General features: G+C 40.0%; 1 long non-coding RNA gene across 5 annotated transcripts in view; it reads left to right on the top strand.

The window, feature by feature from the left end:
- LOC133482705 (uncharacterized) overlaps nucleotides 1-24708 on the top strand; it is a 59488-nt gene extending 34780 nt beyond the window's left edge. For 2 of the 5 annotated variants that reach the window (XR_009789878.1, XR_009789879.1), the window contains exons 4-6: nucleotides 6118-6198; nucleotides 6519-6688; nucleotides 23366-24708. This is a non-coding gene — a long non-coding RNA (uncharacterized LOC133482705). Of the gene's footprint in view, nucleotides 1-6117; nucleotides 6199-6518; nucleotides 6689-13475; nucleotides 18674-19089; nucleotides 19228-19931 lie in introns of those variants that run through there. The other 3 variants (XR_009789880.1, XR_009789877.1, XR_009789876.1) reach the window with 3 other exon arrangements.
- The last annotated feature ends 1043 nt before the right edge of the window (nucleotides 24709-25751 follow it).

Here is a 25751-nt window from a genome sequence, read left to right as displayed (position 1 = left end):
AAATCTGCGTATGAGTGTCTGGGAGTGAGCTGTGGCCGACATATTCATATTTATTATTAAAATCTTTGAAAATAAAACAATAACCAGCATTTGATTGAAACTACTTGTGCATCCATTTTAAATCAAAACCTTATGTTTTAGTTACAAATATAGTCTCTTTTTTTCAACCAATGGTATTTTATGAACTGGATTTAGCATTGAGACAGGTACTCAAGAGACCCAACTATTTGTTTTCAACAATTTTGATAATCAATTAATCATTTATAGCCATTGTTTAACTTAAAATTGTCCAAATCACCTGATTTCAGCCTCTCAACACTAAATATTCTTTGATTTCCATAGTCTTTCATGAAAGCAGCCTGGTTATCTTCTGTGTTCAATCAAAATAAGACATTTGCAAATATCTGCTTTTTCTTTGGAAAACAACAATCAACATTTTGCCCTATTTTCTGGTATGTTCCGGACCAAATCAGTAACTGAATCATAATACATTTATGGAAAAAAATAATAGTTTTATCTATTGAGAAAAAATAAAAATCTTAATTTGCAGCCTTAATATGAATAACCTGCAACTAACAATAATAATAATACATTTTACTTTAAGCGCCTTTTAGAAAGCCCATTGACAGTGGACACTAAACAATAAAATAGTGGTTAAAATTACTCAGAGAGAAAATGAATAAAATTATGTAAATATGTATGAACGTACTGTACATACATACATACATACATACGTACATGCTTACATACATGTTGTACACAAAATAAATCACTATGCAAAATAAAATAGAATAGAATTGCAACGTTAGGAAAAGGACTGGTCAGTCTTGAATAAGTGAGTTTTGAGTCTGGTTTTGAAAAGAGGAAAAGAGTCGATGTTACAAACGGCAGGTGGCATGGAGTTCCAGAGTTGGGAGCAGAACGGCTGAAAGCTTTGCTTCCCTTGGTGCTAAAATGAACAAGGGGGTACAGCAAGGTGAAGGCAGGAGACAAATGGGAGGGAGCGAAAGGAAGTGATGATATGGAGAAGGTCGGACAGATAAGGAGGACCGAGATTCTGAATTGCCATGAATGGGTGTAAAAGAATTTTGAATTCAATTCTGTTCTGCACGTAACTGGGATCCAATGGAGTTGCTGCGGGTGATATGGTGGCACAGTGTTTCAGTAATCAGCCAGGCTGCAGTTTTGAACCATCTGGAGTTTACGAAGTGAGAGAATTGCAGTAGTTGTTACTGGAAGTGACTAGGCTGTGGACAAGAATCGTGGTATTGTGGGGTGTGTGGAAGGGACGGAGCCGGTTGTTATTACGAAGGTGAAAGTGCGGTAATGTTATTTATATGAGAGTGAAACAAGAAAGAGCAGTCAAGGATGACACCCAGACTCATAATTTAATCTGGGACTGAGGAATTATCAAATGAAGGTGGAGCTGTCAACTTTGGAACGCTTGGTTTTGTTCTGATGAGGAGAAATTGAGCGTTATCGCTGTTGAGTTTCATGACATTTGAAGCGAAACATGATTGGATTTTTGAAAGACATGAAATAAGAGAAGAGGGAGATATCCAGTTGAACCTGCAACAGCCTAAGAAGTGTACATCAAACTAGTTGCGTTAATCAGTACCCAAGAAGTAGCTCTCAGTTTTAAAAACGTTGGTGAGTATAACATCACTCCTTCTCACGTGACAGTGCTTAATTGTGGCCTATTTGGTGTTGTTTAATCATTACACAATACCAAATAAACAACAATACTCGGTTAATAAACACTAATTGGAAAAAAGTTTTGCAGTAAACCTTAATGCAAAATAAATATGGATTTGATTATTCAATTAATTGATGGAATAATCAATAGAATTCTAAAAGAAATGCTCGATAGTGACAGCCCTGAATTTATTATAGTCCAGTTATTTTCAGCTGATATTTTTCTGTTTCATACAGTGGTGCTACACTCACCTTTTAGTCCTTGCACTTAATGTTTTTATTTTTTCGCCAAACCACAGTCAGCTCTTTTCAAGAACACATTGAAGAATGAGAGCCAAGAGAAAGGGGAAGAGTAGGATGACAAAGAAGGGGACCAAAATAGGATAAGGACACCTCTCCAATAGCATTTGGGCAATTAATATAGTTCAGTTCAGGGTGTACCCCGCCTCCTGCCCGATGATAGCTGGGATAGGCAACCCGCGTGAGGATAAGCGGCTCAGAAAATGGATGGATGGATAAACATTTTGCACTGGATCTCAGCAGATGCACCCAGTGTCGTGGCTGGTGATTAAGTGTATATCTCCAGTGCAGATGTGAACAAAACAGATGCCATTTGACTGAATAACGATCAACAAAATAGGAAAATACGTTTGTATACATCTCCATGTGTTCCCCTCCTTTGACACTCTTGGAACCATAAAGATTTTAAAAAAGTAGGTTACATTAGTAGGCACATCTGCTAAACAAATCACCAAACAAATATGCCTTAGTCATTTTCACTGAAGACTGTTGTATCGGTTTTCATTTTACAGTAATAATCTGATTTTTAAAGGTCCCCTTCCATCACATTTAAACAAATATTTTTTTCATTATCTTTGATGTCTTTCTATCGGATTTACATGATAATTTGGGTTTACAATGCCAAGAAAATCCTTTTTTCGAGCTATTGTAGTTGGTCTCCAACGCCTGACAGTTGAGGCGCCTTTCTCTGATTGGATCATTCATATTCTCAATTTAAATATGGCAAACAGCTTCACTCTGATTGGCTGTTGGCAAATGGCAGTATCTTGGGTAGCTGGCCAAGCATTCATAGCCACTTTGCATTCATTTCATTCAGTGTGGGGGAGTCTTACGATCATCATGAAGCAGAATTCAGCAAGCGTTAGGTTGTTCGCCCAATACTCACAACCCAGAAGCAGAGGGGACAACAAACGGCTGAAAAGTTCAGCAGTGTGGAGTTATTTTGGTTTTGAAGTCTGACAAGAATCTATGTTCATATAAAGATAGAGAATACCACCAATCTTTTTTTTTTACCACCTGAAGCAGTGCCACCCGCTAGTGCACGATCAATGCAAGACTTTACAATCCCAGACCGGAGCAAGGGCTAACCCCCCGAAACAACGAACAAATTGTATCGCAAAAGACATGCTACCTGCAAGCAAGGTTGAAAACAAGTGGAATTGGAAAATTTGAAAGCTTTTGCATGGTCAGATTTTACACATTTCTAAGTTTTATTTGTGTGACAAAGTTGTATATATTTTTTGACAGAAAATAAACATTTAAATTAAACATTCAAGGATGAAAACAATAAGGACTTTTTTTAAAATTGTGATATATATTGATATCGACTAATAAGAACAAAAAATATTGTGCTAGGATTCTTTTCCCATCTCAACCAGCCCTAGGCTTCACCTCACCAAGTCAAATGCATCTTTAATGTGTGTGTCTGTGTATTTGTGTGTGTCTGTGCGTGTGTCTTTGGTACTGGCCCCCTACTATTATAACAGCTGCCTCTTGCTCTTAATCCAGCATGTCTTTCCTTGTACTCGCTGCTTGTTCTGAACCTCACGCAGAGAGGTGTGTCCTTGTGAGAGCTTACTGATGCCACTGCGGCTTAACTTTTGCCTTTTTATCATTTCACATTTGGAATGTACTAATTCTCACCATGAAAACTCAGATATTATACATGTCGGGAAATACATATATTTGGAAATATGACATTTAAGTTGTGTCTGCATCACACTGCAAGATACAGCTGGAATTATTGTTTGGATATTTAACATTTTAAAATCATATACATCGTCATATACACCAGATGCCTTTGTTTGGAATTATTATAGGAAGTAAAGTACAACACACGCATCCTGTGAGTACCAAATGGTTACAGATCCTACAGTATTATTCATACACACTACAGTTGAAAGTTTATTATCTAGTTGTTACTGTTAAACTGGGACTCATCACTTGTACAATTGCGCTACACTTCAAAATGATGTGACTTTTTCATGGGATGAAATTCAATTGATCCTTTCCCTTTGGCTGACTATTACAAGAAGACTAGCTATGGTTAAGGACAAAACAAAGATAGTCGTATCTGGAAAGTCCAATCTTTTCGTCGGCACTGGTTAACCTCCACTCGTTTGTTGTTTTAAGTAAGATTGTAGTATTATTAACATCTGTAACAACTAGTTAACCACTGTAATATTGATTTTAAAACAATACAACATTCCTGAGTGTTTAATGTTAAAGAAATGTAAGGTCACAATGAATGAGTATTAGAGAATAGGTGCTTGCATTGGACATTTTAAGTGTGTCAGCTGGTCCAGTCTGAGTTTATTTTTTATTTTTTTTTATGACCACAATCTCACAAGGAAGGGTCTATAAAGCTTTATCTAAGTGAGGACATGTTGTTTATGGCACTGGTGAGACGTTGATGTACAAGAAGGCCATTTTGAGTCATGAAACTGTGACTTTGAAGGATCACCACTTGTCCAGCTCTCGGAAATATTTAAAGCAGCAATCGTTTTTTTCCTCAGTCAACATGACTGACAGCAACTCATCACAGAGTGAATATGCATGCTTGTGCAACAGGACACTGAGCATTGCTTTCAGCTAGTTACTTGTCCGTCAAAATGAAGTTGTTTTTTGGGGGGTTGGAGGGATGTCACATTAATTTGAATGGTGGATATAATCAGTAAATCTGAGTTGTTTTGAACCGAAATGAAACTGTCAGCAGTGATGTCAGACTGTGGAGTGCATACCTAAATCAAGTTTTCTCTTTTGCAGGAACTCAATTATTAACTTGTCACACAAGTGTAAAAAGAAGTGAATCATGGTAAAAGATGAAAACAAAAAAGCACTGGCTTAACTTTGATCACACATCAAATGAATGTATACTTGATATAAATTTGTAAATTCAAACGACCAACAACATAACCTACTGGTTTACGGTTTGTGCTTGGTGGAAGTAATGTCAGTGTGAACAATATTAGTACAGCAAATACTTATTTTAGTTTTTTATTTCTTACGGGGCGGCACGGTGGGAGAATGGTTAGAGCGTCAGCCTCACAGTTCTGAGGACCCGGGTTCAATCCCCGTCCCCGCCTGTGTGGAGTTTGCATGTTCTCCCCGTGCCTGCGTGGGTTTTCTCCGGGCACTCCGGTTTCCTCCCACATCCCAAAAACATGCCTCAATTGGAGACTCTAAATTGCCCGTGGGCATGACTGTGAGTGCGAATGGTCGTTTGTTTGTATGTGCCCTGCGATTGGCTGGCAACCAGTTCAGGGTGTACCCCGCCTCCTGCCCGATGACAGCTGGGATAGGCTCCAGCACGTCCGCGACCCTAGTGAGGAGAAGTGGCTCAGAAAATGGATGGATGGATGGATTTATTTCTTACGGCAATTGTTGCTGCAAGTGAGTTGATGCAAGAAAGGGAGGTTCACTGTAAACAGATTTTCCATGTGTCGCATTTGGTTGGGAAAATCCAAAACACCAAAGCAAAAGGCACATATGATCTTTGCATCAGGAAGTTAAAAAGGTTGAAAGAGGCCCTTTCATGCATAACTCAGCAAACCAGTGCCACTGTTCTGTTATCATCATTACCCTGCAACCTAATGTTATGTGATGTCATTCATAATGAAAAAAGAACAAAGACAGAGGGCTTTCATTTCTTGATATGTATGTGTTTTAGAACCTGGAAATATGCTCAGATATGCCTGACCAAACCATAATCCAAACATCAAAATATGCATGCAAATATTTATAAGGCTTTGTGGCGTCTATTTGCAGCCAAAATATTTGGGCACCAATATGTTAGGTGTCTGTGCAAATTTGCAGACAAACATAACTTATGACTTAACAAAGGACAATGTTGTAAATAGCTATTTTGAATGAAAAGGGATTTTAATGTGGACTGATATGTTAGAAATGGTTGAATGCATGCTGTTGTGGAAAAGAAAATGGGCATGCACCTGCAAATTGCTTTTTATCAGATATTAATGATGAGAAAATTGCGGCTCTATGCATTCTACATGTACATATGATGCATGATTCTGCATCAATATATATCTGTGGATTTGTTTTATTTGTTTTGTCTTAATTAGATGTGTGCATGTATTGAATACTTTCCTGTGCAAATTACAGAGAAGACTGCCAGAGGTAAAAGTGAGGATGTGATGATGCACTAAAGGCACCATTACCCTTCTGGAGCATGAAGAGAATAGGGTGAGGCAGGAACACTCTTTAGCATTCTTCCAAATATTACAAATTGGTGTGGTGAGCACAAGATAATAGGGTACTTTTGACTTCCTGTTTATGGCTTTTTGCATCTCAGGTATGTGTATATAGGGTATTTTTTTAGGTCTGGAGATCATTGGGGGGGCTCATGGAAATATCATTAGAAAAAAAGAGGCATCTGGTAAGAGTCCATACTGTATTCACAAATCAGTCTGATGATCTGCTATTTATCTAAAATGGCACTTGTTAGAACACTATGCATTTTCTTTGTCTAGACAACATGCAAATAATAGTGTGTGTGCTCCCAGGGTTTCAAAGGTATCAAGAAGATTCAGGAGTGCGTAGACATGCTTGATGCCCGGGGGCAGGCAGATTGACGGAAATGACAGACAGCCACTAACCTTCTCACAACGTGACCCTGTGATTGACATCCGTGGTGAGAAAGTGCCCTGCAGAAGGAGCAGATATCACTGTGGAGGTCAGGGTTGAATGGTGTGAGCAATCACTTCAATCTATGTGTGTCTTTGTGTGCGTGTGTGTGTGTGTGTGTGTTTATGTGTGTGTTTGTCCGTGTGAGAGATAAATGAGTGTTGGTAAGCAAATTTGTATGCCCACATCTTACCTTTCCTCTGCAATTTCCTCCAAGTGATGATATCAATTTAGGTGAATGATAGCACTTGCTTTTGGACTGTAGGATAATCATTTGATGCCATTTGATATTGTTTTCCTTACCCTGTAGTTGAAAAAAAAAAAAAAAAAAAAAGAGTATTGTCATGAATTGGATTTTTACAGAAAGTGAAAGTAAATAATGTGTTGAGAAACCGAAGGTGACAGTCTCAGACGAAAACAGACTAAACACTCAGCATTGATGTAATTAACCTTTAATACTTTTAAATGTCTCCACTAATTTTACTTTTTCATTTGAACCTATGAACCGACTTTGCCCATGGACTCTAGTTTTGCTGTATTCACACTATATTACCGGCGGTCACAGCAGCAACGTTTTAAGGCCATCGTGGCCAAAACGGGATGAATGTGAGGGGGGATTGGAAAAGGTGACATGCTGTGATTGTCGTGGCTGCCCGGACATGTTTTTAAACTGTCCCCCCCAAAAAATGCCACATAGTAAAATTGGTGTAACGCAACAACAAGAATAATAATCTTTTATTGTGGTGAACACACATACACACATTTAATTCCTCTGCATTTCACCCCATCAAATTTGTGGACACAGCAAACACACTGTTAGTAGCACACACTGGAACAGAGGGCTACTTAAGTGTCCAGGGAGCAGTTCAGGATATCGATGTCTTGCTCAAGGACACCACAGCCATGGGATGTTGAGGATAGATGTTCTGTTGTCTCTCACTGTCAAAACCTGACACTACGTAATAGGGTGCAAAATGAAATTTGGACAGGGTCTGTCGTTGGTCGGAAAATATCTATTCGCCAGCATGTCACAGTCCTTTCAAGTTTTGTCATGTTCTGCAGTGTGTATGTGAATAACGAGATCTTTCACATGTTTTAGTACAAGAGATTTAATGTCACCCGATTAGATGAGCTCTGACTCGGACTCTGGAAGGAGCTTCATTTGATCTAATGTGGGCACAGACATGTTCTGTTTGATCTGTAGAAAGCTTTGACAGAACGTGAAAAACATGAAGGACCCCATCAGAACATGACTGGCTGGAAGGGGATGTACTGGCATCTGTGGTAGACCGCGGGCTGCACCATAGCTTGCCTTTGAGCCTCTAGCAATCAGCAGCCCCTTCCACTCACTGCCTGCCACGGATACAAGATTGACTGTAAGAAAAATGAGCAAGACTTGAATATGGGGAAAAAAAATTGCCAAAATCCTATGGTGCATTACATATTGGGTAAACGAGGCTGTTGTGACTGCCGAGAACATAGTGTAAACGCAGCATTAGCAAGAGTCCATAAGGTCCTGTATGTGTGTGTGTGTGTAAGTGTCTGTGTGTGTGTGTGTGTGTGTGGTTTGGAAATGCAAATATTGCCTGGTGTTTTACGCAATTCACTTTGCTGTCAGCTCATTTGTCTTTATCAGGATGGCCCCACAAGGAGAGACGCATTATGGTTATTGCCAGGTTCACTTTCACAACCCCAAACACACACACACACACACACACACACACACACACACACGCGCATGCATACAATTTACTGTTTGTCACAAAGATTAATTTTCCAAGCATAGTCAGAGAAAAACAGACAGCAACCATACAAACACACCACTCACTTAAAAAAACTAATTATGCACAGAATTGTGTGCTTGCCCAATGTGCTGGAACCCAAGCGTAATTTATTTCCAGCAGGTACTAGACAGTCAGTTATAAAGCTGATTCATAATTTATCAGGACTAATAGCCACCTGCCTGTGCCACGAGCTGTTATCTGCCACAAATTATGGGCTCAGAAAAGCCTGTTCTGACAGTATGTGTACCTGTAAAGAGACAGACTGAAAAAGAATGAATTCAAAATGAGCGCATCAGATGGATGTGCTTTGCAAAAAGCTGCTTTTTCAGTATGAGCTGCATGTGGCTTTATTTGACTAGTCTCCATAATACGTGTCCTACATGGATACATTGTTTTGGTGTCATCGGGAGGAACAGCCCCCCGAGACCAGAACCCTAGCAGTGCTCTGTTACTGGACTTCTGTGCTCATCACGGCTTGTCCATAACAAAGACCATGTTCAGACATGTGTGTTCATACACTTGGCACCAGGACACCCTTGGTTGCAGTTTGATGAGCGACTTTGCAGTCTTGTCATTGGACATGTGGTCACATCTTGGACACTGAGATAAAGATAGGGGCGGAGCTATCAACTGATGACCACCTGGTGGTGTGTTGGCTCCAATGGGGGAAGATGCCGGTCCGACCTGGCAAACCCAAATGCATTGTGTGGGTATGTTGGGAATGTCTGGCAGAGCCTGTCAGAAGGAGTTTCAACACCCACCTCCGGCAGAACTGACCACTTCCCGGAGGAGGTGAGTGTACCATGATCCGTGCCTTGTTGAGGTGGCCGATAGTTTAAGTAACACCTAAACATACTTAACGGCATTTAAGTATCATAATATGTCCACTGTAATATTAATACATTACCAATGTTTTTGGCATTCTCTACTGTCACACAACTGTAAAATGAATTTAACCACTGAAAAAGACACAATCAATGAAACCCTAATTTGATAACAGTGTAACAACCCTCGAAAGTACTGGAGCAATGAGGCCAATAAAAGAATGCTGATTTCAGTGGATCGAGGCACAGGCTCGACCCAGTGATTCCAAATGATGATATAAGTGGTGCATCGGATCTGCATGTAAATATAATACAAATAATCTCTGAAGTGTTGATCTCATATTAAATATCTCATATTAATCATTAGATGTCGACTCCAAATGTTTTAAGTCTATAGCTAAAATAAAGTAATTGCCCTTAGTGTTCCAGCACTTTTGGAGTGCAGGTGCACATCTACTTATAGTATTTGTATTTTTTTGTGTCAGTTTCCTGTGAAGGACTGCCTATCCCACCTTAGGATCTTAATGCTGATCTTTGCAATCCTGTTGAGAGGTATGAGGAAGCTGCTGCTCATTCTTCCAAATCATGCCTTGATATTGATTCAAGTATAGATCCCACAAAGGATTTGTAGAATAGCTGCAGGACAGATGGTCTGGCCTGGCACTTCCTCATTTTCCTCAACAACAGACATTACTAGCAGTCCAAGAGTGTCATCTTACCATTGATCGTAAACGCCTGTAATCGATGGTAGTATCTAAGAATTTACAATCATCAGTACACAAGATGATTCCCGTGAGTCAGGCCAACTTAAATACGACAATATTCTTTGGATTTTATAAGAATTTACACGAGGTCCTGGAGCCTATACGGGTTAAATAAAAATGTAATTAATTTAGGAGAAAAGAATGGGCTGGAAGCGACGCCTGCGTTACTTCCGGTTCAGCGTAATTTTAAATTACACTGTTATAAATCAAGCTATTGTATCTATGAAGAGGGGCACCACATCGCTTTTTATGTGGATAAAATTTAGGAAAAGCCACGAGAAACGTTGTTATCAGTCTCGTAATCTGAAGGTTGCTACACTTTCTGAAATTTTGATAAGAGTTCTAGACGGCCAGAGGTTTCTTTCCTCAAACCCAAACACACACAACAATGCATGTAGTGAATTTTATGGAAATTTTAATGATCTAACACGGGGAATCTACAGGGAAACAACAGAGAAACACAAAACAAACAAAGTACAGACGAACATTGGCAAAGGAAACTGACTTGTGATGTGAGATTGGTAGAATAAGCGTGTAGTGAATGCATATAGCTGGGGATTCCTGTTCTCGTTAATTTAAACCCAAATATGCTGTACTATATACTATATACTTTTAGTAGACCGCAATGTTGGATTTAGGTGTCTTGAACACATTTGAGGGAGGCAGGTCGAGCTTCCGAGTGTCCAGTCGGCCCAGTCCACATGGGGAACAGGTGGATTTGGCGGAAAGGAAGAAGAAAAAGGAAAAAAGCAGCCCAAAAAGTTCCCAGGCAGGACAGCCGGAGCCCGGGTGTCTCGGCTCGTAAGACGTTCGGAACGGGCGTGTTGTGCCCGCTTCCATCCCCGCTCCGGGGTGAGCTCAGGCCCCCAAAAACGATAGCTCGTAGCACTTGCAGGATGCTCTGCAGTCGGGGATGGTCCGATGTGTCCTCGTCACCTCTTGGTGAGGTGGGCGTCCTGCCTGGGCCATTCTTCGGCAAGTCGTTTGGGTGAGACAAGAGCTGACACAGAGAGCATAGCTCCGGCCGAAGCAAGCCAAAACGGGGGGGTGGTCCCCCCTCCCCCACCTTTTTTTCTTTCCCACCACTTTCGGCACAAAAAGGTGAGCTGGACCGCCTCTGAGTGTTAATTTTCCATTTTGGTATTATTTTGTGGTTTAAAACCATCCATCCATTTCCTGTGCCGCTTATCCTCACAAGGGTCACGGGAGGTCTGGAGCCAATCCCAGCTATCATTGGGCAGGAGGCGGGGTACACCCTGAACTGGTTGCCAGCCAATCGCAGGGCACATTCAAATAAACAACCATTCACACTCACATTCACACCTACGGGCAATTTAGAGTCTTCAATTAACCTACCATGCATGTTTTTGGGATGTGGGAGGAAACCGGAGTGCCCGGAGAAAACCCACGCAGGCACGGGGAGAACATGCAGACTCCACACAGGCGGGGTCGGGGATTGAACCCCAGACCTCAGAACTATGAGGCAGACGCTCTAACCAGTCGTCCACCGTGCCGCTGGTTTAAAACCATCCATCCATCCATTTTCTGAGCCGCTTCTCCTCACTAGGGTCGCGGGCGTGCTGGAGCCTATCCCAGCTGTCATCGGGCAGGAGGCGGGGTACACCCTGAACTGGTTGCCAGCCAATCGCAGGGCACAGAAACAAACAACCATTCGTGCTCACAGTCATGCCTACGGGCAATTTAGAGTCTCCAATTAATGCATGTTTTTGGGATGTGGGAGGAAACCGGAGTGCCCGGAGAAAACCCACGCAGGCACGGGGAGAACATGCAAACTCCACACAGGCGGGGCCGGGGATTGAACCCGGGTCCTCAGAACTGTGAGGCTGACGCTCTAACCAGTCCGCCACCGTGCCGCCTGGTTGTCCCACGTCCATCCTCTTTAATCCCTGTAACGAATGTTTCAAGCGTTATGTGATTTGGTGAGAACCCTATAATATTTGCGTGGTGGCATTTGTGTGGTGTGGAGTGAAACATTTCATCTGGTTCAGTTGACAACAGATTCGACATCAGACATTCAAGTTTGCAGAAATACAGTCACCAGTGCCATTCATGTTAATTTCTTAACTCCCAGTCCGGAGAAGACTGTGGGTGCCGCTGTTGCTCTGTCCAAACTCCCAGCTTGACTGGCCAAGTGGCGCGGTACCCAGCAGGGTGGAGACGCCTTTGTTGGTGAAATCCTCCGGGCTGGCTGGTGGTGGAAGTTAATTTATTTAGCGTTCTAGTGCGAACTAGGGATCTTCGGTCTCCACTTTGATGCTCCGGGTGGTGGTAATTCACTTAGCGTCGGCATGCCAAAGCCAATGTCTGTGTCTTGCTTCTGATGATCATAGATGGTGATTCACTTCGCATGCGAATGTGAAGTTGAGTCTCGCCACCCCGTGGTTGTTTGTCTTGGCGGGAAGAGCGAGTCTCGTCGGAGACTGGGGTGCTGGGTGTCATCTTTCCATGGCGTGTCCGCTACAGTCCAAATAAATGTTCCCATGACACAAAATTCTGATATTGCACCAAATCATACAGATATATGAATGCATGGACCGTATAATAGAGGCCGTCTCTCCTAAATTAAACAAACGGATAAAAATGTCATCTGTTTTGGAGATGGAACAAAGTAACGTTTGAAAAGAAGTAGTTAAAAAAAAAGTTGTCACAAAGGTGCAAGATGTGCCAATGCGTGTGGACGGCACATTAATGATGGATTTGCGTTTCTGTTAATTTTTTGCACTTCTGTTGGAACAACGATCAAGTTGACATTATATCATAGTCTCGAGGCGGAGTTAAAAAACGAAAAGAAAAAAAAAGAGGAATGGTAGCGCTGCCTTAATCGTAGATCCACTAGAAGTATTGTTTTTGAGTCAACCTATAGGTGGAATCCTACATCTTTTTCAGTACCTACTTCAACTCGTAAATTTCACATTTACGCATTTGACGCCCAAAGATAGTTGGGATAGGCTCCAGCATGCCCACAACCCTTGTGAGGATAAGCGGTACGGAAAATGGATGGCTGGATATCCTCAAGCATAGAATAAAAGATTAGATTCAGAGTGAGGACTAAGTGGGAAGTTTTAATCTATAAATTAAGCTTGCGTGTGCACGTGTATGTGTGTGTGTGTGTCGTGTTAGTTTCACACTGTTCAAATCAGTAAAAAGTGAAAAAGTTCATACCTGTGCCACTGATTTAGCTTGAAGAAAAAAAGAGAGCGAGCTTTCTTTGAAATGTTTTTGGACTTGTTGGGTTTAAGACAATTGTTCCTACTTTTTATTTGTGAGGGTCTGAGTCCATAGTGGAGACTTCAGTGCTGAACCTTCAACTTCAGCATAGCAGTTTGAGTTGTTAAATTTGACAATAGGATCAGGATTACAATCAATCGTGCAGATGGGGGTTGCTCATGATAAGGAAAGGAGCAAAGGAAAAAACAATACACCTATGATTTGTTCCCAACAAGACTAGCAGGACAAGGTGGTGAGATTGTCTGCAGTTTTCAAGATCAACGTGTATCTTGCTTTAGGACCGGCCCTTGGGCGATGTCAGCATCAACTTATCACTCTCACACATTTGGGTCAGTGCCTATTTTGCCAGTGTGCATGTGTGTATTTGTGCTGGGGCAGTAAGTCGAGGTGCATTTCCTTTCAATTGTGTGCTCCATGTGTTTATGCATGTAGCCCTCAAAGGCGGTACTCACAAAACCGTTGAACCCTCAGTTCACTGGGGAAAAGAAACCCAAACCGATTGTCGTAGGAACGAGCCCTCAAAACGCTTCAGTAGGCACAGCGACTGGATCCCGTAGCGTCGAAGCGGCAGCCCGGTGGCGTTGAGCAGGCAGGACCCTGGCTTTGAAATAGTAAATCCGTTCGCGTTGCCTACAGTCAAAAGTCCGTTCGCGTTGAAAACAGTCCAAAAATCCGTTCGCGTCGAAAAACCAGGTGCAGACCCCCCCGAAAAAAAAACTCTTCACCCCGCCGCATCTCCCGCTCTTTCTCCTCACGACCCACCTCCTTCCCCCAATCCCATTGGACCACCACCCCTTCAATCAATCATTAAAACAAAAAAAACCCTGTAATGTTCACAGACCCCTCGGAACGCAGGACACCCCAGTATCCATCCACACAAAGAACCAAACAAACTTTTAACTAGTTTTCACAACAGCAATTCAAACAAATACAGTTCAACACATTTTAGTCAGTACACTACATGCATAAAGCATAGCTTATCTGATTCTCAAGCTCCAAAATGACTTTGTGGCTATCAGACCGGCATCAAATATGCTGTTGAAGGTCCCAAGCCTGAGCTGGGTATATAAACAACAATGAAGGTGCCAAGACTAAATTCTCAGGTGGCCTCACAGCTTTGGCCTTAGCTTAAACATCTTGCCAGCCAAACATATCCACAGCATAATGAGTTTGAGTCCCTCAGGTATTGGGATGAATCTAAAGACTCAGTCTAACCTATCAGCGCGTGTATTTTTGTGTGCATGTGTACGTGTTAATGAATGAGGTTCCTCTCCCAAGAGCACTCAGGTAAATCTAAACACAGCTCATTGGCGTAAGAGGATTTTACTTTTCCTTGTTGTGGTAATGAGCTGTGATAAATACCAGTGGATGAGTTACATGTTTCATATATACTTTCAATTGATGGAAAACACAGCCTTTAGATTGTCTTGTTGTCAAGGAGATTTCCCATGAGTCTTGATGACTGTGACAAAAAATGTGAAACCTTGTTAACACTGTCTCCCTTGGTAGTTGAAGAAAAATGTTTCTTAGGCCAACAGCTCAAACAGATCATTACCATCCATTAGTTTAGATATTGTCATCACTGTATTTTCCTGTTCGTTTTATTTTATTCACTAGGAGGGGTATTCTTTGCCACTCAGCCACCACTGCAACCATGTTCTCAGTGCTATTCAATTTTCACCTGTACACTTTTGTGTTACAAAGCTCACAGCTTTCGAATTTCCAGCCAGTGGTATGAGATGCATTCTGCGCTACAAGTGTTGTTTCGGCTATGTCTTGACAGGAGACAAAGAATTGGATGTGTAGATTCTCTACAACATCACATTCAAAATCGCACCTGTGCGTAGTTTAGAATAATACAGTAGGTGGTTTTGGACTGTGGGAAGATGCAAACGTCACAAAAAAGGCCCTGGAAGATTTGAACCAACAGCCTCCTCGTTTAGGCTGCCACACAACCCCAGTTTGTGGGACTTGGCAACTGTTTTCATGAGTGGTCGATCAGTCTGCCACTGGTTTCCCAAAAACATGTGTGGTAGGTTGATTGAACACTCTAAATTGCCTGTAGGTGTGAATGTGAGTGTGAATGGTTGTTTGTTTCTATGTGCCCTGCGATTGGCTGTCGACCGGTTAACAAGTTTCAAAGTGGTTTGTTTAAGTTTCAGGGGTTTTGTAGATACTGTAGCTTGAATACATTCATTTACAGTTGCTTCATACAGTGTATTACGTTTTGTACAGTCCTATAAAATTCACATTAAATTAGGTTCAAAACTTGCATTTTGAAGTGGTTTCTGTAATGAGCAAAACAATCGCCACCACAACCTTGTACCACTATTCATGACGTTTTCTTGTGAGTGCGTGTGTGCGTGTGTTCGTGCATGTGTGCGTGCGCGCGTGTGTACGAGTGTGTTAATGATTTGCCTTTATCTCTTTTCTCCACAGTCCATTAATCCTGAGTGTGGGACAAGCAGTCATTACATATTTAACCCAGGTCACTTACTGTGGGTGGCAGATAGTGTTGTCACATAACAGAGTGCGACTGTAAGAATGTCCAAGACAATGTCTGTGTGAGTGTGTGTGTGTGTGTGTGTGTGTTTACATGCAAAAAAATGTATTGAAATGAAAAGTAAGTAACTTTACAATCAATATTTGTATAACTCCCAACAGTTCTGAATAACTGTGCATGTGTGTATAATATATGTGCGGTTGTGATATGTAAATTCTGACCTTAAGATAAAACCAGCAGCTCAGACATTCCCAATATTATCCTCGTCTACAGTCCCTGCTAGATAAATTTCAGCCCCAGAGAACAGGTGAGGCTCAGACAGCAATTTAGCTCACACTCCCTCAATAGCCTCCATCTATTTATCTAAATTGGTCGACCGAGAATAGGAGTAACTCCTTGCACTACATTTCTTTAATCCACGTGACACTCCTGCTGTCATGACATGTGCTGTCTTTCATGCACATAGAGCTAATCGAGAGCTTCCATCAAAGGTTACGCCAAGCATGTAGAATTTCCAGATGGATTTTCTGATTCTTCCTCCGTCTTCGTCACCCTTCACTTGCTATTTGTTCCAGACCAATGACTTTAGCAGATCTGGGATTAAGATGGCAGATTTCTATGGTAAAATAATGTGCATTTGAATTTAAGTGATTGCATTACCCTTGTTGTAATATTCTTTCTTGTAATGTGCTTGCTATTTTTCTTTCACAGATGGGGTATCCTGTATTAAACTGCTAACTTTAAGCATTCCATTGGATATGTGTATACAGCTCTAAGGCAGGAGGGTTGTCTAATATGTTTAGCTACCAAGGGAAATAAAGAGTGAATACTGGTGGTCAGACTAATCGCCTGCAAACAGCCTCTCACCGCTCACTGTATTTTAATTTAATCCATGGATGAATACACAAGCGCACACACAGGCTTGTGTGCATGTGCATATGCATCCATAATGGGCAGTGTCTTACTCTGCGGTCAGCAAGGCAGCTCTTGGAGCGTGTTCTCCCTCGCTGGCATCAGCCTAACGACAACAAATCCCACACAGCCATTTTCTTGCCAGTAGGAAATTCAAAAAATGTGACTTGAGATGAAACCACCAACTACTTGTGTCGGTTGCCACATGGAGGAGCCAATACACATTGGACGGTCCATCCATTCATTTCATTTGCTCTTTATCCTGTGGAGAGTTGCAGGTGTTCAGCATCCTATCCTTGAAAGCAAGAGGTGTGGTCTACCCAGGATTGATCAGTCAAATGTTTCATACACACTCATATTGATGCCAATTAGTCCTTTCAGTTAACATACTGCACGTTTTGGCGCAGATGTGATGCAACCACCAGATTCATATGAACAGTCCTACTGAATTAACCTCATACATTTGAATTGTCTGTGTACGGTGGCACATCTGGCTTCAGTCTCAGCGTGGCTATTTCTGTTTGGATAGGATGGGTTTTCTCCAGGTACAATGATTTCCTCCCACATTCTAAAAACATGTACAGTATGTTAATTGAAAACAAAATGTTGAGGGTTTTTGTATTCCCTTCACAAATAATACCATTCATGGTTTGAGACGTGCCTCCACTTGGAGCATAAATACTTTTGTTCTTTAGTTTTTCCACACCAATTCAGGCTACTCTGTCCTAACAGCCTGTTTCATGAACTGATGAAGCCTGCTCAGATGAGAGGCAAAACGTCTTCTAAGACCTGGTACACACATTTTTCAAATCTTAAAAGATTTTTTTATCTGTGACAAACCCCGCATATGAAGATAAAAAATCTGGCAGTTAACAGTTTTGGTCATATTGTGTGTGGTGTGCTCCGATAATATCTCAGAACACCACCCATATAAATTTTATTTTCCACCGCCAATCTCAAAATCTTGCGTGATCACACGTGAATCTCACGAAACCGAAGAAGAAGAAACTCTTCCACCTTTGCAGCAGGTTACCAGAGCTGGGAGCCTTGTAAAATGGTGTTGTCCACAAAAAAACGACTTGCTTTGGAAAATACTTGCCGTGTGGGACCACCACTTTTTTTTTTTATAAAAAAAGGACATCAGGTAGGACATGCTTTTTTCAATTTTATTATTATTTTTTATTTACAGTCATTTCTTTTTGTTGAGTCAGGGTGCTTCTGATTGGGTACATTCTGTTCCATGTTTCGGGAGACGTCGTCTCTCCCCTACACACATGGAGACTTTTGGTCGTAAATATTGAACATGTTAATTATTTAAGATTTGGCCGTGTGCATGTAGGTTGTTTCAGCTGTTAACATAGATCAAGTGAACAACTATAGAAGTGTGAACATCGTAATGTTGAAATAGATGGAATTTAAAAAGTAAAGAAAGAAAAAACAAATTCTTCAGCCTTTTATCCAATAGACAAGATACAGTAGATTGATTTGCAATTTTTTCTAACATGGATAAATTATGAGACCTAGCTGGCACCAAAGGATGGCAAGAGGATGGCAATAGGACTTAGAAGAGGTGAGGTCAGATGAGGAAACAGGATGATTGGACAGAGTTGGGCAGCGAGTGGGATGACAAGAGAACTTCGACTGGATTGGATAATTGACATGGATTTGTGGAAAAGACAAAGTGCTGAACTAAAAAGATGGAGGGAAGTATAAAATGTAATTTAACTTGATATTAGGGCCCTTTGGGCATTGGGAACAGGCCAAGTAAGGCAATGATTCATGTTTAAGTAATCTACTGTATAGGGAGGGACTTGTTGACGGTCATACACTACTAACTAATTTTACTTTTCACTGCTCTCTTAGCTAATTTGTTTGTTTTAAGCAGAAATGTTTGTTACATTGTTCTCAAGGAAACTTCTCATTTAAATGTTTGGCATTGCAGTTCACCTACACCTCGCCTTTTGAAGTCAATAATCTATGAAGGATGACTCATTTGAAGTAAGTGTTGTTGTAATGCATCCCATTTGAATCGAATGGGTTTCAAAGCATATGTCCTTTGAAGTCAGTATTTACCGCCCTCGGTGGCCACACTTCTTAAAGACAGTCTTCTGATGTCTAAGCATGTGCCAATTGGAAGGCAATGCTTATTACGAGAGAGCAAAGAAGCATTGACTGCACGGCTGAATAATAGTATTTTGGTTGGATGCCAATTTTTGAATATCCTTAGCTTTGTTAGATTTAATGGGGAATTACCATAATAATTAGACTGTCAAAACTACCTGAATCTGTGTTTGGGAAAACATTTTAAATTTTAAGTTTTAACATCATATTTATCCAGTTGTATTTTAATCTAATTTGGTTTTCTTGCAGGTGGAAAGTATGTTATCAACCGTATTTTACTGTATTTGACACAGGCACTTATTTTCATGGGCACCCTCTGGAAACCAAGTCCAAGCTAGGTCTAAGGCCACTATTTAAGGTCCAAGTCTCACAGCCAAAAAGCAAAACCGGGATCACCAGGATTCTCACACTTGGACCTTCAGCCTTGGCTGGTGAATTGAACACATTTTTAAAAAAATCTACATGGTCTGCAAACAACCTTTGACATAATTCACATCTGTACTCAATAAAGACACATAGCTTCTTGTGAGTGATAAAATAGTAGTACAATAACATTTTACTTATTTAGGATGGTTTTTTTTTTGGTGAGAACATTTTTTCATAAGACTGTCAATCAGTTTTAAACACTCACACCTACTGTAGTTATTAATTCATTCTACAACATTCAGCGGCATTTATTTAGTCATGACACGTTCCTGATAAGTCTTAGTCTAACTTGCTAGAAGGAGATAAAAGAGAGTCTTACTCTTCCTTCTTGATTACTCTAGACTTGATGAGTCCTATGACTCACAGGCAGCCCAGGAATAGAGTAAGTATAAGTTTAATACTGCATTGTTTTTGGTCTTCTGAAAGATTAATGCAGTGAATTGCTGGTATCTTCAAAATCATCAAATGCATTTGAACAGTTTAATCTGATCAGAGCAGAACGCACAACAGAGGTGCATTGCTGCAAATGGTTCCAAAGAAACACAAGTCTAAAAATAAACTATTACACTAAAGATAAATACAACATTTTCTTCCTTGTTCCAAAACTTTGACTGCACAAGCCTACTCCTTTTCAAAATTGTAGACGTTTAATCATACTTTTCTATTTGTGCACTGTGGGTAAAATAACTTTTTTTTGTTTTTTTGTTAGCGAGCTAATTCCAGTGTTGTGCAGTGTGGATGTGTGCAGGCCATTTGAGGAAGCAAGCTGGAGAGCAAATGAGCGGGACATGTAGCATCGGGTCAACTTGGCCAGCTGGATGGGATCTTAAAATTGCCAACAAATGCATGCCGAACAGCTTGGTCGTGTGAAAATTTTAAAACGAGCAAAGTCTTTTGCTCGTCACCCAAGCATTTTGAGCCTTTGCTATCCCCTTAATGCAAATATGTTGCAGCTACTGCAGACACAGAGGCAACATCAGCGTCAGCCTTTCTCTTACAAGCAAGGCTAGTTTGTCCTGCTGAAAGAGAAGAAATAAGACTGCGGTATTGGGAGACCAATGAGTTTGTTGTTAGTGAAACCATATGGTTGAAAACAACAGCTTTGGTGAGGCTAAAACACCTGACAAATGCTGCCGATGTTCTAACTTGTTCGTTGACTTAAGGCAAATATTGCGAAGTGTGTACTCAATTAGAGAAAAGTGTTTGAGCTGGTGGCACAAATTGGTGGAGTGGCTTACAAGGAGCACCCTAAATACAAATGTACTTGATGGAAGCCCCTGGCTTTGAAGAAAGTGATTAAACATTGTCTAAATAAAATAAAAAATGAATAATAATAATAATATCTCATTATTCTGGCATTTAAAAAATATAAATCACTTTGGTAATCCTAATTGACCTAAAACAGGAAAGGTTTTGTCTGATTTCATGTCAGACAGTGAGAAAAAAAAAAGCGTATACGTATTTTTATGTAGGGTATGTAAACTTTTGGTTTCAACTGCATACATATTTCCTCTTGAAAAAGATGCTGCGATTGTTAATCCTTAGGGTTGTTTGATTAAAGGTGCCATATTTTAGAAAACCAACTTTTTCTAGTATTTGGGATGTGATACTGTCTCTATGGTGCCTTTATTAAACATGTGAAATATGAATTAAAATCCTTCACGCATTCCTGAGTTCCAGACGTTTTTGTTTTTTTTACGAGGCCTGGAATCAGGTCATTTGTATTTCTCAAGCTTTTTTACGTCACTAGCGAAGATGTCTGCCTTCTCTTACCCCTCCCGAGCCAGCGTGCTCTCACAAGTGGGTTTTCTACATGGAGGCAATCAATCAGAGGGAAGGGGCGGGGTTAGCCAATATGGACAATGCGGATACAAAACTGGGTCAAACAGAAGTAGCTGCCAGGGGGGCTTTTCTGGAAACTTTATTTATTTATTTATTTTTTAAATGAAATTTACACTTTTATACTAAGTCCATGTGACAGAGTCCCTCTATGGAGGTCTAAAAGATCCAAAATATGGGACCTTTAAAGCATATCGCAAACATATGGGAACTGTTTTAAATTGTAGAAAAGCCCTTTAAATAAACAAGTTGACGAATTAATTTCCTGTGGTGAAATAGATTATGATAAAGGACTGTTTAGCAAGTGAAGACAGGGTGGACAAACACGATAAATGGGAAAGCTGAAATTACGGAAAGCAGGAGGAGATACTATTGAACCAAAATTATATTTACCCATTTGGTAAGTAAATGTTGAAATTTTGTGATCAGCTGTATTGAATAAGAATGGAAAGGTGACGTGAGCATTTTATTCCCTATGAGTAGAGATGCCCTTATCTAAACAGACTTGAAACAAATCTAATTGAATCTGTTGATACCGGTTCACAATGAAGTGGTACTTCAGCTGGATCACAGTCAGCTGATGTGAAAGATGAATTTGCATCTATTACGCTGCACTTACTCAAGTGTTGGCTGTTATCGAGAAGCACACACATTTGGAAGTGAAACAGTTTCCATGGACATGTTAAATCAACAGCATCTGACTTTTGAAGGAGCTTAAGGAACATGCGCACACACACACACAAAAGTACATATTTATTTGGAGTACCACTTTTTTTAATGACACATTTATTAGGAATTATAGCTACCTACAGAATTGTACATACAGTACGTTATTTACACTTGACAACCAACCACTTTTATCCAGACTGATGGACGTTGATCCTGAGAATTGGACTTTGAGAGAAAATTCAATGCATACTCTGGTTTATAAGAGGACACATTCACGGAAATACATACTTAAAATCAGATCATATACAATACAAGAAGAAAAGACCAGACACAATAAAGAAATATCCTGTAGAAGGATAACATTCAGCAAGCGTTCCAGTATCCCTCCTGCAACTTGTGCAACCACCATACTCCGTAGTACCTGTAACTGTGCTCAGCGCAGCTGACCTCACTACGAATCTTATATCAAATCTAATAGTGTCACAGGAAATTTTCGCATCCGCCAGAATGAGACACGCTAAAAAACAACAATAACAGTGGCGGCGAGGGAAGTCTTCTGTATTTACTCCTCAGCATGTGTCTGTTGGCCCACATGAAGGATATTCAAGAGAAAGCCGAGGATAACAAGAAATTGGACCACTGCAGCAAATTGGAGACTGTGGAGTATAACTCCGCTGCATCCAGAGCTAAGGCCAGCAGTTGTTAAAGATCTCCCTAATATAATATTGGCTCAGCATGCTTGGATCGAAAATAGTACTGCATAGTACCTACTTTGAGGTATGGAGTTTTGCCTAAAATTGCAAGCATGAGCCATGTCAACTGAATATAGTGTGCAGTTTATGTGGTATATAAAATGGATGGTCAAAATTCTTTTTTCTTCCAATACCAGCTTGCATTTCAACTAAAACCTGATTAAAGCAAGAGTTTCTCTACATAGAGCTCTCTTTCTCTTCTGGAACTACAAGACTTCAAACCTTACTGTGTCTAGTGTGTGAATGTGGATGAGTTTGTTGCTATTTGTGTGTTCTGGCTGGTCAACCATCCAGCCGTTGTTGTTGTGTAATCCCCATTGTTACTGAAATGCCACCACTATTATTATGGAAGATTTATATGCCGCACCCAGGGACGGAGTTAGGATGACAATTTCTCGTGTGTGTGTGTGTGTGTGTGTATCATTAATAAAATTACACAGGGGAATAGAGTTCGAATGCCAGAATATATCCGTGTTTAGGAGTTACTGTCAGACAGCCCCAACATTGTTGTAATAATTGATTAATAGCACAGTATAGCAGATGGTCAATTGAGTGTCTATTTTTAGACCATTATAAACAGAAAAACAATCTATAAAGATGATCATTTGAATTTGAGAACCAAACCCTCTGGGCCTGAGTCACGATATTGTTGTGTTATTCAAGTTAAACACAATTCATCTTTGATTTGTTAGGATTTGAAACACAGAACGTACATCTTCCCCATATGATAATTTTTTGCCAACATAAAAATACTCTATATTGTACTGGCATTATTTTAAGTAACATTTTATCATTGTAAGTTGGCAGGACATTATTGATACATTTATAGTGTTTACTATTGTTATGACCCTGGTTCTGTGCCTGTTTGTATTTTGTTTTGCAGTGTTGGTGGGCGGAGCCTCCTACAGCATACCTGCTGCTGGCCTTCGTACTCTTTGTGTTAGTTTGCCTTCTGTTACCAGTATTATTTTTGTAATACTGTTCCTTTTTCCATTGTGTAGTGTTCGTCCCTATTGCAATCTGCTACTTACAGAAAACAATTAGTGCTCCTTTAGTTCATTAAAAACTGTAATATTGCTTATTTTTTTAATCTTGTTTGGGTTGGGATCATTTATTTATCTATCACTGGGAAGTGATAAATATGGCATGTATTTGTGTTTGATAGCTGATGAAATATCCTTCAATCAACCAGAAGTCAAGAAATCAAGAAGTCAAGAAATCAGATTTGTCGTCACTTATGTCCCACGAATGTATGTTATGTGCATTTCACACAAAAGAAGACCACGTACAAAATCATTGCCCTGTATTCTAGATGTTTCATCACCGTAGCAATGACTCAAAACATCTGGCAAAAAAGGAATGGATCGAGCAGAAGTACGTTAAGGTCATGGAGTGGGCCAACTAATCATTAATCCATAGAAAATCTGTTGAGGGATCTGAAGCTTCCAGTTGTCGAGCGATGTCAAAACATCAAGGATTATGAGACAATCTGCAAAGAGGAGTGAATAAGCATCATGATGTGTGCAAAAACCTGATGACAAACTGCAAGAAATAGATGATTTATGCAGGGAATTCTCTTTCAATTACTGAAGTCTTCTTCTTTTTCTTTTTTTTTTATACATTACGGAGTTATGGGATGGGTATTTGCCTTTTCAGTCCCATCTGCAGTCTACTAACGGATAGCACAAATAAAGAAAAAGCAGTAGTGTCTGGGCACTTTCAAGTGGAGAAGAAACAAGAGGACATAAAAAAAATTGAAGATTGAAGAAGTAAAGAAAAAAAGGAGTGCAACTGATGCGAAAGGACGGTATGGCAAGATGATAAAAGAGGACACTGGAAAGAAACAAAATGTGACAGAGAGCCGCCACTGGATAGGAGGTAACAATGATTTCTACGGCCAGAGGGAACACTTGTTTCAGTAGACCCGTCCGTCTTCTTGTTATGCAGCTGTTATCTCTAGTTTCCTTTTTAAAGGGATTAAACTGTGACAGTGGTGTCTGGTTTGCCTCTCTAGTTTTAAGTCTTTACTGTGTCAGTCATAAAACTGACATTCATGGGAATGCATGTAACAGTTCTTTAAACTTGGCATGGTAATTAGGAATATATGGAATGTTAAATTGTTATTAAAACATTGCCTGTACAGTTAATAAAGGTTTTATGGTGATGAGCCAGAATAAAAATGTATTCACTTTTTTTCCATATTTTAAAAAAATGTGTTATTTTTTAACAACCAGTGTCAAGGAATGTATTGTGTTGTGATTTTTATTGCTTTATGTTGCGAGCCAACATCTGAGTTATTAAATTCAAAGGCGCTGTGCATGCGTATGTGATACTCATCTTAATTTCTTTACATTATCTTGTATTAACTTTCTATATTTTACAATACTATGCTGTTTAACATTGTGTAATCAATCAAATCAATTAATGAGACTTTATTTACGTAAAAGTTGCCATTTTTTTGGAGCCCTGGAATGGATAAATGGCATTTCAATTAAATTCACTGGGGAAAATTAGATTATATTTAAAAGTAGATTGAATTTGCTCACGTAATGAAATAAACTAGTAAAACAGGTTACCACTGTATTTTTTTGACCAAAAATTTGACCAAAGTCAGCATTGTGGTTGCTTCAAGATTTGCTATATAACCTGTTAGCTTGTGATTGAGAAATGAAAAGTACTTTGTAGTTTTTCCAAGAAGGTTCTAATGTAAGTCTTAAAGTATCATAATAACAACATTATGGACCTACTACGGTATATAGAAATACAGGGACCGGGACATATCAAATAATTGATGTTCATTATAATTGCCATGAAAACAAACAAAACGGTTCCAATTCAGTTCAGTTTATTTTTGAAAGGGGACAATGCAATTTCATAAAACACATGAAGTACACATGGTTAAAAAAGCCAGAATTAGCCAGAAGGCTAGTTTTCATCTGTAGTCCCCTGGCCATGATGTAAAAAAGCAGTAAAATACATCTACAAGACATTATAATACAGGATACATAATCAAACTATACTATTAAGAGAGAATAAAACCATAATTTTTTTGATCATAACAAAAAGACAACATAACATACTTGTCTTTTAGTGTTGGCAGCTATAGGTGTTAACTAGCCACATTTTCAGTTTTTTTGTGAAGGCCTTGTATGTTGTAAGCAGTTTAACCTCCTTAGGTACTGAGTTCCACTCACCAGCGCTCCTCACTGACCAGGCTGACTTACTGAAAGTGCTCCTGCGCAGAGGAATGAGACAGTCACCTCTGACAG

This window comes from Phyllopteryx taeniolatus, chromosome 8 (genome assembly GCF_024500385.1).
Source record: "Phyllopteryx taeniolatus isolate TA_2022b chromosome 8, UOR_Ptae_1.2, whole genome shotgun sequence".
In the NCBI taxonomy this organism is placed as follows: Eukaryota; Metazoa; Chordata; class Actinopteri; order Syngnathiformes; family Syngnathidae; genus Phyllopteryx; species Phyllopteryx taeniolatus.
The sequence above is the reverse complement of the archived record's forward strand: the minus strand, read 5'-3'. Positions and strand labels throughout refer to the sequence as shown.